This window comes from Sinocyclocheilus anshuiensis, unplaced genomic scaffold (assembly GCF_001515605.1).
Source record: "Sinocyclocheilus anshuiensis isolate Anshui unplaced genomic scaffold, SAMN03320099.WGS_v1.1 scaffold1090, whole genome shotgun sequence".
Lineage (NCBI taxonomy): Eukaryota > Metazoa > Chordata > Actinopteri > Cypriniformes > Cyprinidae > Sinocyclocheilus > Sinocyclocheilus anshuiensis.
In genome coordinates, this window is record NW_015537993.1 from 370649 (window position 1) to 388108 (window position 17460).

The following is a 17460-nucleotide window of genomic DNA, read 5'->3' on the forward strand; positions in this document are numbered from 1 at the left end:
ATGCTCACCTCCTGCTGTATTTTCGCTGACATTCCAACAGAAGACAGCTGCAGGTAAAATCATCTTACTATTCAAAGAGTTTATCTGCGGATTTAAACATACAAGAACAAAATCAAAACATCTTTATGTTCCGGATCAGGCTGGACTAAATGATAACTTTTTTTTTTTCTGTGCTTTTAGTATATAGTGTGTGACGTCAATCGGCTCTTTTAAACGCGTTTTTCCGCACGAGTCATAATTGTTATATTCTTTATTTAGGTGGATAAATTATTAAACAATGTCATCATCCAAAAAGACGCTTTTGTTGCTGGTTTATGTATTATGCACGTTCCGCTCTGCGCGCTCGGGGGACTCTGGAGACGCCAGACCCTGCTCTGGATTTCACTGTCCGGGGGGGAGATCGGCCAGACCACCGCGACAACACAATCCGACAACACAGAGCAGATCAATAAATCACCATCATGCCCCCTCCAGCTTTCCATCGGAACATCACGCAACGCTTCTGTCCCAGCGCGGGCGGTCTGGAGACCAGACAAGGGAAACCGTCCAGACGCGCGTCGCTGGATTTTTTGGTCCTGTGTGTGCAGACTGCATTACTCCTCAAAGACCAGACCATGTTATGAACGAAACCAGAGAATGTAAAGGAACTGAGTGCCGTCTGCCTATGAGGATACGACCGAAGCCCCAAACAAGACCCTGTGCTGGAGACGGGTGTGTGCTCGGGACCAGCCAACCGCCCCTCATCCATGTGGCAGACAGAGCCGCTCAGTTTCTGGGGGAATTTCCGGACATTGGATATCCCGCATCAGAGAGTGGGCCTCCTCTGGGAGTTCAACTCACTTGTGACATCAAACCAGGTGAATTGTGGTTCCAGCTGTTCTGCACTTGAATTAGAGTATCTTGTTTCAAAACGGGTGTAACACTTAAGTAAACAGAGTAGGCTATTGTATTAATATAGTTTATTAAAAATGACATATAGCACAAATTAATTTTGTTACTCATTCCACTGTACAAAAAGTACAGAGTATTACCATGTGCTTTATTAAACCAAGATAATATCATGGTATTGTCTACAGTACCTTGGATGGTGTAATATATCTTACACCATTTAAAAATACCATGGTATTATTTGAAGTATATTGAACCATGTAATGTACCTTTCCACTATCATAAAGGTACCATGGTATAGGCTTTTGGTCATGTACTGTGGTAATTTCATGGTATAAATCAGGTCCTTCCAACCTTCGAAGTCACCTGATTATTTTAGTTTTACATATTATATTTTAATAAAATGATTGGTTTACTTTTTAAATTTATTTTAAGGTGTCCTTGTTACACGTTACATGTACTTAGTATTATAATAACAATTAATTATGCATAATTTCATGCAAGTAACCCTAAGCCAAACTCCAATCCTAACCCTAATCATATAGTAAGTACATGTAGTTCATTAATATTACTCAGTACTTATATGTATGATTACACTGTAACAAGGACACCTTAAGATAAAGTGTAACCAAATTATTTTTTATTAAATATAATTATACATTTATAGATGATTCGATTTATTTTAATTTAATTTATATCACACTTTTTCAAAGCCCCTGCAGACGACTGGTACTGGTGTTTGGTAGTCTAATCCAAACTGCCTAGGTTAATGAAGAAGGATGCAGACCTGTTTTTGCTTGTGTGAGACATTTGAGTAAATTTACAGACATCACATTTTCTTTGAAAAATATGAGATGCATGCCACAGGCTGGAGAGAGTATACAGTACAAACTATCAGGCTCCATAAAACGTATTAAACTTATACTTTATTCAATTTTCACGTAAGTAGTGGAATTTGCATACATCAATGATTAGCAGAATTTGACAGCTGGCCCTAGAACTATTATTGCAATCATACACATCTGCTTGGCTACACAGAGGGTCGTAGAGCTGCAGAACCGCTGGCAGTCGATCAGCTGTCAAGAAATTGCAGACTACTTTGATCTATTTCCATAGTTTTAGCATGATATTTGAAAAAAAAAAAAAATAGCACTTGGTTTTAAAAATATGGGAGGGGGGGAATCATTTTTGGTTTAAAAAATGATGAAATCACTTTGACCTTCACGTATCAAAATTCTTCAGAGAATTTCTTGTTTGGATCATATTTAAATAAACTATTAGTGTTGATTTATTTCTAAATAATTGTTCTTATGTATAGCAAAATATATTTACTATTTAGTTTGATGGGACCAGTGTATCTATTAATGGAAATGCATATTCCTTTCTGAAAGCTCATTATACACTTGTATTTTATAATAAGACATTATAGGGCTGTTACGAATAAAATGAAATCAGTAGTAACAAAACCGATCTTTCCACTGCAGAAGAAACAGAAGCAGCTGAAGTGGCATTTAGATGCAGCAAGTGACTGTCTTAATGAGTGAATAATTGAGGCATTCATTCAAATGATTCGTTCAGACTGCTGATTCATTCAAGAATGAAGCAAGTGCTTTATGAATGGACCAGTGAATCATTGACTCAAATGATTAATTCAAAAACGCTGAATCATTCAGTAACGGCACCGCTATGTGTTGCTCAGATATGCACAACTGTTCTGCTGTGATCTTTGTTTGGAGCTATTTTCGTTAACCAAATCAAGCAAAAACAGTCAACATTGACAATACTGTACTAAAATGTAAGTCACTTAATATTAACTTGCTCATTTGAACTCTTGTATAAAGTCAATGTCAAATTTGCAGTCATGATTTTCAGGGAAAACTGCACTTTCTTGGTTGTGTCATGTTGCTTAACTAGACTATATACATTTTTACTGCAGCATGTTTCTTCTGTGTGCAGTTGTTCATTTGTTTTGATTTCTCCATGAGATTGTTTCACACACAGACAGGCTTGACCGTGTTACCCGCCACTGCTGAAATCCACCTACATTTGACGGATCTTAATGTCAAACCTTGACTGTATATTAGAAAGCATCAATTTCAGTTATAAATAAAAAGAATATTTAAGAATACTATAACTTACTATAATTTTTAGTGAGATGGATGGGCCTGCATGTTTGCACACAGATCATCAAATTCCTTCTCTTGCACACCCCTGGTGGTCAGTCTACTCTGTCACCTTGTTTGTTGTGTGTCTGCGTGTGTACATGTGAGCTGTTTGTATGTACTGTGGCTAGAAAAGACACAGGAATGTCAGAGCTATCCAGCCATGCTTCAAAACCATTAGGGATTAATTGACTTTTCTCATATGAATAGTGAAAATAGTAGAAGTGAAGAAACTAAAAATCTAAGCCTTGAAATATGCCTTAATTCATCACTAAATCAGTACTAGGTAGGAAAAGTTCAGTTTATTCATTTATTTATTTTAATGAATGATTCAAATATTTTGTACATATTTAAGATTTTTTTCAGCTTAGATGCATTTCACTATGACTACACTGACAGAACCAATGACATGCATTCTGTTTTTTTGGCAGTTACCAAGTCATCAGCACACCAACAGACATCTTCATGGTAATGGAATATGTGTCAGGAGGAGAACTCTTTGACTACATCTGTAAAAATGGAAAGGTACATCTTCAGTTTTAATTTGTGGGTTATGATTAGGGCCAGAAAATGGAGTAGAAAAATCCTAAATAGAATGCAAGTAATTTGATTAATTCAAAAACGCTGAATCATTCAGTAAGGAAACACTGCAGATGCGCGACTGTTCTGCTGTGATCTTTGTTTGGAATTATTTGGAATTGGCAAAAACAGTCAACAGTGGCAATATTGTACTAAAATGTAAGTCACTTAATATTAACTATTCGTTTGAACTCTTGTATAAAATTAATGTCAAATTTGCAATCTTGGTTTTCAGGGAAAACTGCACTCTCTTAGTTGTGTCATGTTGCTTAACTATATGTTATAAATATAAAAACTAAATTTTTACCGCAGTATGTTTCTTCTGTGTGCAGTTGTGTTCATTTGTTTTGATTTCTTGTTACTGTCAATACATTATCTATTAGCTATTTATAGCCATTTAAACAAAATGTAATAATATCAGAATCATTCTCATCTAAATTTCGGTACTTCCCTAATTAGATGTTTTAATCAAATTTGTTGTCTGGTCGGGCGAGTAAAATTCTCTTTCACTTGCCCCTTCAAAAAATCCACTTGTCCCAGACAAGCATTAATGTCGAGCCCTGTTACTGTATATAAAATTCAACCCACCAAAGTGGCTAGTGGGAGTGACCACTGCTGAGATCCACCCGCATTTGGTGGGTTGGCGGGTGTTAATGTCAAGCCCTGGTTATAGCCACTTAGTTACTCTTTCCTTATTTTACTAGGAGAGAATGAGGTCCCTGCCGAGGATGCACTTATTCTACATCTACAGCTGGCAAAGGGACAAGAGAAGCTGGTGGAGGCTCTGAGAGCTCAGCAAGTAGTGATTCGTGATCTGCAGCAGAGACTGGTGGAACAGCAGGGGGCCCTCCTCTCCCAGCAGCATGAGATACTCGACCAGCAGCGCCGCATGTACGAGCAGATGGATGTTGTGAAGGCTCAGTATGGTCTGCTTTCTGAGACTGTCAAGCAATTCTCATTCCAAGGCTTGCAGGGAGAACTGCAAAGCTATTTTGAAGGCCACCTGGCCGGCCTTCAGAACCAAGCACGTAGCCACCTGCAAAAGTCCTATGCTGTGCATAAGGTAGGTGTAGATGCCAAAGTGGTGAATGTAGTTGGAGATGCAGGTCACCCTGTGTTGGGCTGTCAAATTGCTTGTGGGCCTGAAGAATACTGCGACTTCCGGAAGGATCCACCACAGTGTGAAAGGTGCACTATGTGTCCCCCTGGATTCTTCCTGGTGTCGCAATGCTCCCCGACTGCTGATAGGATGTGCCAGGTGACAGTGTGGCAGCAATTGTATTATGCATGCAACACATAAGATTTCAATGAAGAGCAGACTAAGTTATATGTCTTAATCTTTAACATGTCTTTGAGTAACATGAAATCTATCAACAGGACAGGGATGAATGCCTAGAATTACCAAGCCTGTGTGGAGAGCAAGTAAAATGTCTTAATACCCCAGGTAAGCAAAAATAAAACTTAATGCCACCCAGTGTCTGCCTTTAAATGGTCTCTTTGGATTGACCAAGCTACTTTTTGTTTCGTTCTTCAGGAGGGTTTCGTTGTCTTGGTGTCTCTGAAAGGGAGATGTCCGCAGGGCTGTGTGGTCATGGGTACTTCTACAATCAGGAACTTCAGGAGTGCCAGGCTTGCTTAGACTGTGATGGCGAGACTGTTGGCGTTCCTTGTACTTTCACCAGTGATGCTGTATGTGGAACTGTGACTGAGAATATGCTCTCGCAGTCTTGGACTGCTTCAGTTGCCATACCACCTACAAAGTCGAAGAGTACTTCCATCTATCCAGGGCTACAGCTCAATATTCATGGCAAAGAAGGAAACAACCTGCTGACCAAACATGATGATTACCTCAACCTCCAACAACATGGACTGGTCTGGATAGACTACAACTTTGCACTAAAGCATAGCTGCAGGAACTTTCTCCAAGTTGTGATACGGATAAACGGCAGTGAAGAGGAGGGTAGAGACCTCAGCGGAGTTCGAATTGAGCAACCTGAAAGGAAGTTCTTCCAGGGTGTGACTGTAAGTACAGCAGTTGAGGTGGAACCCAATCATACTCTGATACTCATGCTGAAGAGTCCCAACCAATACTGCAACCAGAGTAAAGATATTCAAGCCTATGAGCTTGGAGGAGCTTCGTTCAGCTTGCTCTGGCTGTCCCATGACACTGGCGCTGTGGCTATGACTGCTCAGATGTCCACAGCAGCCCACTACCAGAGCAACTATCGCCCCACCTTCCGTATAACCACTGTCTCTGATCCCTACATAGTGGCCCTGACCCATGACAGCCGTGGGGTGCGTTTCACGGAGACCGGTGTGGTGAAGTTTGTACTCCAACAGGCCATCTATTCAATGGGCCATTCTTGTGTTCGAGAAGGTTTCTCGCTGATTGCCTACATCAACAGAAATGGCACTAACCAGGAGGTGCTACGCTCCTTTAAGCCTGGTGTTAACTACAGAGACACCTCCATCACCCTTTCTGGGGCCACAAGGGTAGACAGCGAAGACTGGCTCAATTTTGAAATTGTCGCCCCATCTCAGTGCAATGTCCGCTACTTTGGTGATAGTTCTGGTATTAGTATGCTCAGCTTGATCTGGATCCCTACTGTGTTCTCCTCCATGTTCACAGCCACTGTCTTAAGAACAGGTCTACCCTCTGGGGCAGTACGAAATAAACCCCTGCTCTTTAGGCAGATGAGCCCGAATACAGACCAAATGCGACTAGCTGGGTCAGGTGAGTCGCATGCTCAGAGAAACTTTGTGTTTGCTGAGCCCGGGACGATCAGTGTGGCCCTCAACCTAAAACTGATCCACTCCTGCAGTGTGGTGAAGCTGACCCTTTACCAGCAAGGTACAAATGGAGGTCAGGCCACATCCTTGGCCCAGCAGGTGGGTGAATCAAAATATGACTTCCTGTTATGAAACAGGACATCATTTCACACATGTCCACTGTAGAGGACACCAGGACTAAAAACATGTTTATTATACATTTTGGGAGACAAAAGAATTGAATAGGAAAACAAATTATATATCAATATTCTTATGAAATATTAGATATTATGACAATCTGGCCAATTACTACTCCATTATTACACTTCTTTTTTTCAACATGCTGTCCCAACAGCACTTTAATATGCAGACTAGATACAGTGTATAGAGGAGACAAAAGAATTGAATAGGAAAACAAATTATATATCAATATTCTTATGAAATATTAGATATTATGACAATCTGGCCAATTACTACTCCATTATTACACTTCTTTTTTTCAACATGCTGTCCCAACAGCACTTTAATATGCAGATTAGATACAGTGTATAGATAACATTGTGCTTAATGGGAAAACCAGTTTATGGAATTTTTACACACATATTGCATAAAGCAAAATGGCATATCAAATCATTTTGTTATGTATTTTATAACATAGTTGAGAACCATCCTTAAACAAAGTTAGTTATAAAAAAATCCTGAAACCTAAAAATTGATTGGTGATTAAAAAAAAAATTCCCATTGTTTTTGCCTTTTCATGTCTACTCTTGTCATTTTATTTGTAGAAAAACTGAGTCCTGGTGTCCTCTACAGAGGACATAGCATAACTTATGAATAAAATATAATTGTTCAAAAATGTTATTTTACCATTTTTTTCTTATGCTCTAAACAATGTAATGACATGAACAAATACTAAATTCACAAAGCTTTTTATTTCTGGTTCTCAGGAGGATATATTAAACAGACACAAATTTGTCCATTCATGCTAATTTACAGTATAAGTGGCATATGTCTTCTATTACTCTGAATACTGTTGCCATGTGCTGTCTTTGCGTACCATGTTTAATTGCTTCTGTATGTTCTCAAAATACAGATTACAAACAGTGAAATGAACTATTTGGCAACATTAATGTCACGTCTGCCTTAAACCTGCACATTTTGAAGCAACAACTGGTAATTCATGAACTGTAGAAAAAATGTAGTGTAAACTTTTATTAAACAAAATTAAAGTCATAAAAAAAATAATATGCTTAATATTTCATTAAAGCTTTTTGGTGGATCTATGAAATACAATATACTTGAAAGTCCAAATGGACTGTACTATTCGTACAGTATATTGTAACCATGTTCTATACTTGTTTAGAAGAAAACAGGTTATTTTCACTCCATTTTTACATAAAATATTGCTTGATAATGTCACCTTGGTTGATTTTTAAAATCTAGCATGTTACATGTGGTTGTTATTGGATTTGTTTGAGGACACTGGTTGTTTCGTAATTGCAAATAAAATGCACTTACCAGTTTTTGCTAACCCATACATTCAGGATCCAGGTGTCCACCCATAGCTGATCCCAGATGGGTACCAGACATCCTTCCACTGGACAAAGCATCAACCTCAAGAGGGCAGCAGTTTGGTGAAACCTCAAATGGCAGTACTGTAACAGTAAAGGACATTATACTGAACTACTAAAGTGTGATAAAGAGCTATGTTCATCAGGGCTAATAGTGCCTGAGCAATACTTTTTCTTGGAAATATTTTTCAGGAACTTGGTAGTAAAAACAATTGAATATTTGCTGAAACATGACTAACAGTGCTTAAATTAGCAAGAAAACTGATTGTGAGAAACAACAGAATGTATTTGTCTGCAACGGGAATGGAAAGCAGGTGTGTGGCGTGCTGGAACCAGATGTTTCTGGTGTAGATCAAATGAGATGTTGCTGCATACAAAAAATATCCATATAAAACACTATGGTTAGGAAGAGAGACAGATATCAACTATAGAGAGAGAGAGAGAGAGAAAGAGAGAGAGAGAGAGAGAGAGAGAGAGAGAGAGAGAGAGAGAGAGAGAGCTGTATAAATAGTTAATATGGATATTTTTATTTCGATATGTGATTTTTAGATTGTGGAGGATTGTTTTTAGCTCTTTTACAGTATGTTTTACAGTATACAAACAGACTAACATTTAACCAAAAAGTCAAATCAAAAAGTACTACTAATATACTAATAGAAAGGCAATCAAAAAGTACTATACTAAAATACTAATACAAATTTTCTGTTTTAAAATGTATGGATTAAAATAAAACAGTTATCAATGCCAAAGGAAGGGTTAACTGGGAAATATCTCTCTTGACAGCATAATTATTTTGATATGTGTGGTGTTTATGCTGTGTTATCCTCTCCAAGCATCTCTGCCCAGTTCACATAAAGCAGACCATCTAAATCTTCAGTAAGATCTGTAAACAAACCATTTGCTCTTACACAAATTAAAATATTTAATGACAATGGATTACAACTGCAGCAAGAGCCTAAACGTAAACTCAACTGCTTGGATGCTCTCATAAAACTGCTCTGTCAATGATTAAAGAAAGTTTCCATTCTGGTCAGAATGTGTTCACTTTTAAAATATATACACATTGAAAAAAGAGTGTGTACAGAAATACATTTGATGTACATTAGAAATCTATAGACTCTCATTGTAAATTCATAAAATGGCAATGCATTTTTGTTTGATTTTGACAAAAGGATTGACAGCATACAAATTATGTACATAGAGAGTAACTTGTATATCTGGATGAATGTCTGTTTAAAAGAAGAGTTAAATAAAAATAAAAAACAAGAAAAGCATCATATTTTTTGCACACAGTGAATTATGAAAACAAATTAATTTGACAGCATGGTAATTTTTGATTCACATGTATTTCATTTTGGGACAAAAAGGACACAAAAACTGTTTTAAATTGAAAGATGCAATTATTCCAGTCTATCAAGCAGATATTTAGATGGACACCTTTAGCTGTTTGTAATGAACAAGACACAGAAACAGTATATGTGACCTTTTTCAGAAATATTATGCGACTATTCTTGTCACTGTTGTCTCACACACCTCTCTTTTTATCGCCAATTTCATCATCTCCCTCCTCTCCTCCATCTCATCTCTTTTTGCTCATTAGGCTGTTTAGTGAGGCATGCTAATGAAGACCAGCAGGTCACCACACACAAACAAAGAGAAATTCACAGTCTGCAGCTCATGAAAGTCTTTTCAGTCTCACCAACCACAAAGACCTTCCTCCCACTCGGCAACATTTTCCAATGAACTCATAAAGATGAACGTATTGTGTTTCCTACAGAAAACATATTAGGTGTCTATGCGGTATTATAATCATTGCCCAGATATAATGTGATGGCACTCATTTCACACTGTGTTTGAATTTCTGTTAGAACATTGGCAAAAAACAAACAAAAACAAAAAGTGTCCAGTTAATTAAATCCATGTTTAGTAAGTGAGTTTATTAAGATGTAACTATTGGTTTGGCCACTAGCAATGACTCCATATTTCTTAGCACATTTTTAAGATAAGAATCACTATTACTATTGCTCATACTCAAGGTTAATGATTCCAACAAAACTCTAGGCTCAAACCCTGTAGATATGGATTTACCCATTGTATCATCTGCCAGGAGAAAATCTGATCATTTAGAAATGTGTCACTAGAGTATGTGGTGGGTGGTTGCCAGGGCATTACGCATTACTATGTGGTTGCTAAAATGTTCTGAGTGTTTTTAGTGATTGCTGTGCGGTTGCTAGGGTGTTCTTATGGTTAAAAAGTAGTCGCTAAGGTGATGCTAAGTAGTGTTTTTTTTTTTTACAATGTAGTTGCTAAGGTGCTGTGGGTGGTTGTCAGTGCATTACTATGTGGTTGTTTGTCATGGAATTACTGCTGTTGCTAAGAGGTTCTGAGTGTAGCAACTACTTATTAACCACAAGAACACCCTAGCAACCACACAGCAATGCACTAGAAACACTCAGAACATCTTACCAACCACATAGTAATGACCTGGCAACCACCCACAGCACCCTTAACAAGAACATACTATAGCAAAACCTTTCTACATGATCAGATTTTCACCTGGCAAATGATTAAATGGAAAAAGAAAGACTTGGAGGTGGGCTCTTTTAACTTGGAGCATAAAAAACAATACAATTTGCAACTAGCCAGTACACCCTACCAACCGTATAGCAATGCACTAAAAAACATTTTGGACATCTTACCAACTGCATGGTAATACCATGGCAACTACACACAACACCCTTAACAACCACATAGCAACAATCAAAAAACACTACTTAGCGACACCTTAGCAAGTACATATCGCCCACAAGAACACTATAGCAACAACACAGCAATGCACTGTAAACACTCAGAACATCTTACTAACAGCAAAGTAATGCCATGGCAACCATCCACAACAGCCTTAAAAACCACATAGTAACAATATAACAAACTCAAAAAAATACAACATCACCTTAGCAACTACTGTACATATTAATCACAAGAACACTATAGCAACCTTAAAGGAATGTATTAAAAACACTTACCAACAGCATAGTAATGCCATGGCAATCACCAACAACACCATTAACAACCAAATGGCAACATTCAAAAAACATTACTTAGCAACAATTTAGCAACTACATATTAACTACGAAAAAATCCTTAGCAAGTAGCCTACTTATCAACCACGAGAACATTATAGCAACCACAAAGCAATGCACTGAAAACAATCAGAACATCTTAGAAACAGCAATAATTCAATGACAACCAAACCTTAGTAATGCCCAGGCAACTACCCACAGCACCTTTAACAACAACATACAACACTCAAAAACAATACTTAGTAACACCTTACTTATTAACCATGATAATACCCTAGAAACCACACAGCAACATACTAAAAACACTCAGAACATCTGACCAACTGAAAAGTAATACCATGGCAACCATCCACAACACCCTTAACAACCACAACCTGTAGCAACACTCAAAACACACTATTTAGCAACACCTTAGCATCTACATAGCAACACTCAAAATAAAAAAAACACTACTTAGCATCACCTTAGCAACTACTAATTACCTACGAGAACCCCCTAATAACCATATAACACTGCACTAAAAACACTACCAACCACATAGTAATGCCCTGGCAACCACCCACAACACCCTTAACAATAACATACTATGGCAACACTAAAAAAACACTACTTAGCATCATCTTAGCAACTACCATGACAACACCCTAGCAACTACACACCAATGCACTGAAAACAATCAGAACATCTTACCAACAGCATAGGAATGACATGGCAACCACTCACAACAACACAGGGACACTTAAAACAAACAAACAAACAAACAAAAAAACACTACTTAGCAACACCTTAACACCTACATAGCAACACAAAAAAAACAAACAAAAAAAAAACACTACTTAGCAACTACATAGCAACACAAAAAACTACTTAGCAACACCCTAGTACCTAATAATTGACAACGAAAACACCCTAGCAACCACACAACAGTGCACCATAAGCACTCAGAACATATTACCAACCGCATTATAGTAATGCCACTTAAAACACACTACTTAGCAACACCTTAACAGCTATATTTCAACTCACATTCTCTTCAGAAAATGTAAAATCCAGTTTGTATTACAAAGCTATTCTAGTCACAGAAACGGAATGACATTGACTGATTTGTTTTTAGTTATAACTGAGAAGGAGCCAAGAATATAAAATAACAAAATCAAGTGAAAGAACAGGAATGTGTTAGCATTGCTCCAAAACATGGCAACAACAATGCTCTTGTCCTGGAACAACAGGCAGCTCAGGATCTGACAGGACATAAGATGTACTTGGAGTAGTTTTAAAGAGCTGAGATCAAATCCATTCCTCTGTGAGTGCTGAGGTTAATTGCCTTCTGCAGCAGCCACTGAGAGATTAAGTGTGTGTAAACAGCTGTAAACAAATTACTTTCAATATACAGTCACAAGCTAGCTACTTTGAGCATAATTTGCATTACGGTGTCAGCATAGCTTATGCCATTATAAGTTTGTAGCCTATAGAAAATATATGGGTTCGGGGACCGTAAGATTTGTTAATAGTTTTGAAAGGAGTTTCTTATGCTCACCAAGACTGCATTATTTGAAATACAGCAGTAAAGCAGCAATAAAGCAGCAACTGTGAAACATTAGAATATATGTTTTCTATTTTAATAAATATTAAAATGTAATTTATTCCCATAATTGCAAAGCTGAATATTCAGCAGCCATTACTCTAGTCTTCAGTGTCCTTCAGAAATCATTCTAATATGCTGATTTGCTGCTCAATAAACATTTATTTTTGCAGGTTTAGCATGTTGCTAGCATGGTTTAGTACATTGCTAGCATGTTTTAGCATGAGTTGACACACTGCTAGCATATTTAAGTAGAATTTAGCATCTTGCTAGCATGCTTTAACATGCTGCTCTGTTGAAAAAACCAGCATATGCTAGTTTTTTCAACAGGGTGACCTAGGATAGTTGTTAAACCTTGCTAGTGCATGATAGACAGCTTAAAAACTGTACTTTTATTGTGATTGTAAAAAAGTTTTGACCTCCTGAATGAAAGTCTATGGGACCTTTCCTAGTTTTAAGCTTAAATAGTAGATTGGATTTCTCAAGCCAACATAATAAAATCTTACTTACACCAAAACTTTGAATGGTAGTTTGGTACATAAATAATTTTTCAAAGAAGCCGTGAGTAGTTTTTGCTTCTTACTGCTTAGCAAACACTGCTTATAATATGCATATATAATACAACACCACATCTATTATAAAACAGGAAGGTTTTTCCAGGCCTTATCATGAAGACACAAAAATGGCTTTTCACAATTTAGATAGTTAACCCTGGGCCATTCTAAACTCTGGGTAAACAGAATCCTGGGTTGTTTACATTTTCACACTGCTCATAATTTACAACGTTTATGTGTGAAACGTTCCTCTACCTAATGTTAAAAGCAGGTTTAGAATGATGATAACCAGGGGTTAAACCAGTCAGTTAATTTAAATCGCATGTCATGCTAGAACAGACTTACAAGACAGCCTTGTTGCCATTTCTGAACCCAAGATCTTACTGCTTTCCATGTATCCTCTGAAATCTGACCTCTTGAACACATGGCTGGAGTTTCTGCATCTCAGGAGATACCCCAGGAAGTTCAGGGGTGACGCCACATCAGATATACTGCTTCCGTGCAGTGGGCCGTGGGGCTGAATCTTGTCCTGTGAAAATCCTGCACCAAACATCTGGTTTAGATTAACTGCCCCATAGACTGCCCAACAGCAATACATGCAAAAAACAATGACAGGACAAACTCAGAATGTGTCCTGTAGTATTGTATCTGGCACTTGCTCTTATATAATGTCCTTGCTCTTCCAAGCTTTATAATGGCAGTGAATGGTGGTCAAGATTTTGAAGCAAAAAAAGTGCATCCATCATAAAAAGTACTCCACACTAGAACGCCACTCTCTAGTGAACACGCGTACAACAGTTAACGGAAGCTAGAGATTACGGTTTATAAAGTTTTAAATATGGATATTTGGTAACACTTTAGAATAGGTGTTACAATCCCAGCCTGTGTTTGTGGACTCTTATATTGAAGTGTTTATGTTCCCTATTGTTTCCTTGCTCCCCTCCCTTGTTTAGTTCCTGTTTCCCTTGTTGCATTTGTTACCGTTTTTCCAATGGTCACCCCTCATTTGCTGTCATTGTTGTTCATTAACTCCTCCCCTTCTTAGCCTCCCTATATAAGCCTGTTTACTCAGTCACTCTTCACGAAGTCTTGTATGTCTGTTGTGCTGCAAATCTGATCCTTGTTTTCCTGTTGTTGGATGTCTGCCCGTGTCCTGGATTTCTCATTCCTGTCTTGCCCCACGGATCTGTATATTTGTTTGAACTGATTACCTGTGCTCTGACCTACTGCCTGTTTCATGGACTGTGACTTTGGATTACGCTATCAATAAACTGCATTTGGATCCTCATTCTCTGTGTCCCTGTGCAGTTCATGACAATATGGGAACACATATTCACTATTAACTTTCCCTGAACAAACTCCTAATTTGCTGCTTATTAATAGTTAGGTTGATACTGAGTTTAGGTATGGTATATGATTAAGGGATCTAAAATATGGTCATGCAGAATAAGCCATTAATATGTGCTTTATAAGTACTACCCCCCCACCCCCACCCCACCCCACAGAGCCATGTGGAGTACTGTATATGATAGATGGATGCACTTTTTGTTTTTTCTTCAAAATATTGACCACCATTCACTGCCATTATAAAGCTTGGAAGAGCAAGGACATTTTTATATATATAACTCCAATTGTATTCGTCTAAAAGAAGAAAGTCATATACACCTAGGATGGCTTGAGGGTTAGTAAATTATGGGATAATTTTTATTTTGGGTGAACTATCCCTTTAAGTCCTGTAAACTGAAAGGTGGGACCTCCATGAATTGGATTTGTTGGTCCAGCACATCCCATAGATGCTCAGTTGGACTGAGATCTGGGGAATTTAGAAGCCAAGGTAACACCTTGCACTCTTTGTCATGTTCCTCAAACCATTCCTGAACAATTTTTCCTTCTGAAAGAGGCCACTGCCATCATGGAACACCATTGCCATGAATGGGGTGTATGTGGTCTGCAGCAGTCTTTAGGTAGGTGGTATGTGTCACTGTAACATCCACATGAATGCCAAGACGCAACGTTTCCCAGCAGAACATTGACCAAGAGATAACACTGCCTCTGCTGGCCTACCTTCTTCCCATAGTGCATCCTGCAGTTATGCCCGGGTAAATGAAGGCAACCTTCTTACATTGCTCCATGCTCCAGTTCTGTAGCTCCCTTGCCCATTGTAGGTACTTCCGGTGGTGGACAGGGGTCATCATGCCCCATACGCAGCAAACTGCAATGCACTGTGTGTTCTGACACCTTTCTCATCATGGCCAGCATTAAGTTTTTTAACAATTTGAGCTACAGTAGCTCTTCTATGTGATTGGACCAGACGGGCTAGCCTTCATTCACTTTGGGCACCCTTTACACTGAGGCCAGTTCACCACTTGTCCTTCCTTGCACCACTTTTGGTAGGCACTAACCACTGAATGTGGGAACACCCCACAAGACTAGTCATTTTTGAGATGCTCTGACCAAAGTCTAGTAGCCATCACTATTTGGCCCTTGTCAAAGTCACTCACATAATTTTGCTTGCCCATTTTTCCTGCCAATGTGTTATTACGAGAAATAAATATTTGCTAACTTAGTTGTTAGAGCACAAAATGTAAAATGATCCAAGAAGCCCCTCTTTTAGAGATTGCATAAATGACTTTTGATAACATTCTAATATTTATATATTTTTAAAGTTTCATTAATGTAAAATACGAAATTATACAACTATTCTATTTAAAATTGTATTTTGACAATTAATTTGAAGAACTAATGACAGACAAAGCAGCATCAGAGTAAAAGAGATTAATCTGAAAGGTACATTTATTCTTTGACATACAGGCATATGAATATTTACATATTTATTTGCCTATATTTTAATCGAATATATGTCATAATAGCAACATCATGAAACACAATATTGATATTGAGTCTGTAGTTTGAGGGAGCTTTGTTGTTGGACTCAACAACTGGTGTGACATGCCATCTGGAAGTATTTACTCTGCTGGGATGCGAGTTTTGGATGTCAACAAAAACACTTAAAATATGTTACTGAATATTTCTAGTACAAAAAAATGAGTCAATTATTTTTTTTACTGGTGATACACTATTTACAAAAACATAAAGAGTATTTTGTACTGAGCTTGTGTAAACTTCACAGTGGCACTAGTAAGGCCACAGTGCCCCCTGTAGGCTGATAGCAGTCACTGATTCAACACGCAAAGCAATTCAATATTCCTGTCACATCCTCACAACACATCTTACACACCCTGATGAAATGTGAAATTACATCCCCAATGACTCAAATAATCATTGTAATTTCGTTTTCACTTTCCAGTTTATTAATCTACCACTACGCGTAGAATCAGTGACAGAATTATGTAGACTACAGATAGAAAGTCAGGCCGACTGACACATAGATTACTTGCATTATATAAAAAAGCCAATACAATTCTATTTGTTTTACATTAACAATGTAATTATTTTTCTATTTAGCATACTAAAACCTATAAATCTCACTAAGTTCGTGTTTTAAGCATTTTTTTTTACATTATTTCAAAAATAATAACAAGCCTACAGTAACACATTTCAGATTCCATCTATATTTTATTTGTGAACTGATGTTCAGCTGTTCTTTTCAGTAGTCAACTTATTTTCATATCATCATTCTGCAGGTGTTATGATGGTCACAGACACGGAGATGTGGCTACCTTTAATTTCGCCTTAGCTCACTGAAAAGCCTCACAGATCATGTTTTCAAGCCATCTCAAGTTTGATTTTGACGTGGCATAAAGCGGTGAAATCTGTTGGTGAGTGTTTACCTACTTTTTAATTAGTCTTCCATTAACATTATCATTTATCCTTTTAATAATCGATAAGCGAATACAGAAGGCGCGCGTAAACGATCATAGATGATCATAACCAATCATATCCACTATGTAGTTGTTTTGAGGAGCCTCCTTTGCCTCGTCAGAGGAAACACCCCTGATAGATAGACAGACAGACAGACAGACAGACAGACAGATAGACAGACAGACAGACAGACAGACAGACAGACAGACAGATAGATAGATTTCAATACAGACGAATTGAATTGATTTGATTTGAATTGAATTGAATTGAATAGAATATATGATAGATAGATAGATAGATAGATAGATAGATAGATAGATAGATAGATAGATAGATAGATAGATAGATTTCAATACATACAAATTTAATTGATTTGAATTGAATAGAATTTAATAGAATATATGATAGATAGATAGATAGATAGATAGATAGATAGATAGATAGATAGAT

The 17460-nt window shown here is 37.6% G+C and overlaps 1 pseudogene; it reads left to right on the plus strand.

Annotated features, from left to right (window-relative positions):
- LOC107675268 (uncharacterized) lies at positions 1-6551 on the plus strand (annotated as a pseudogene).
- The last annotated feature ends 10909 nt before the right edge of the window (positions 6552-17460 follow it).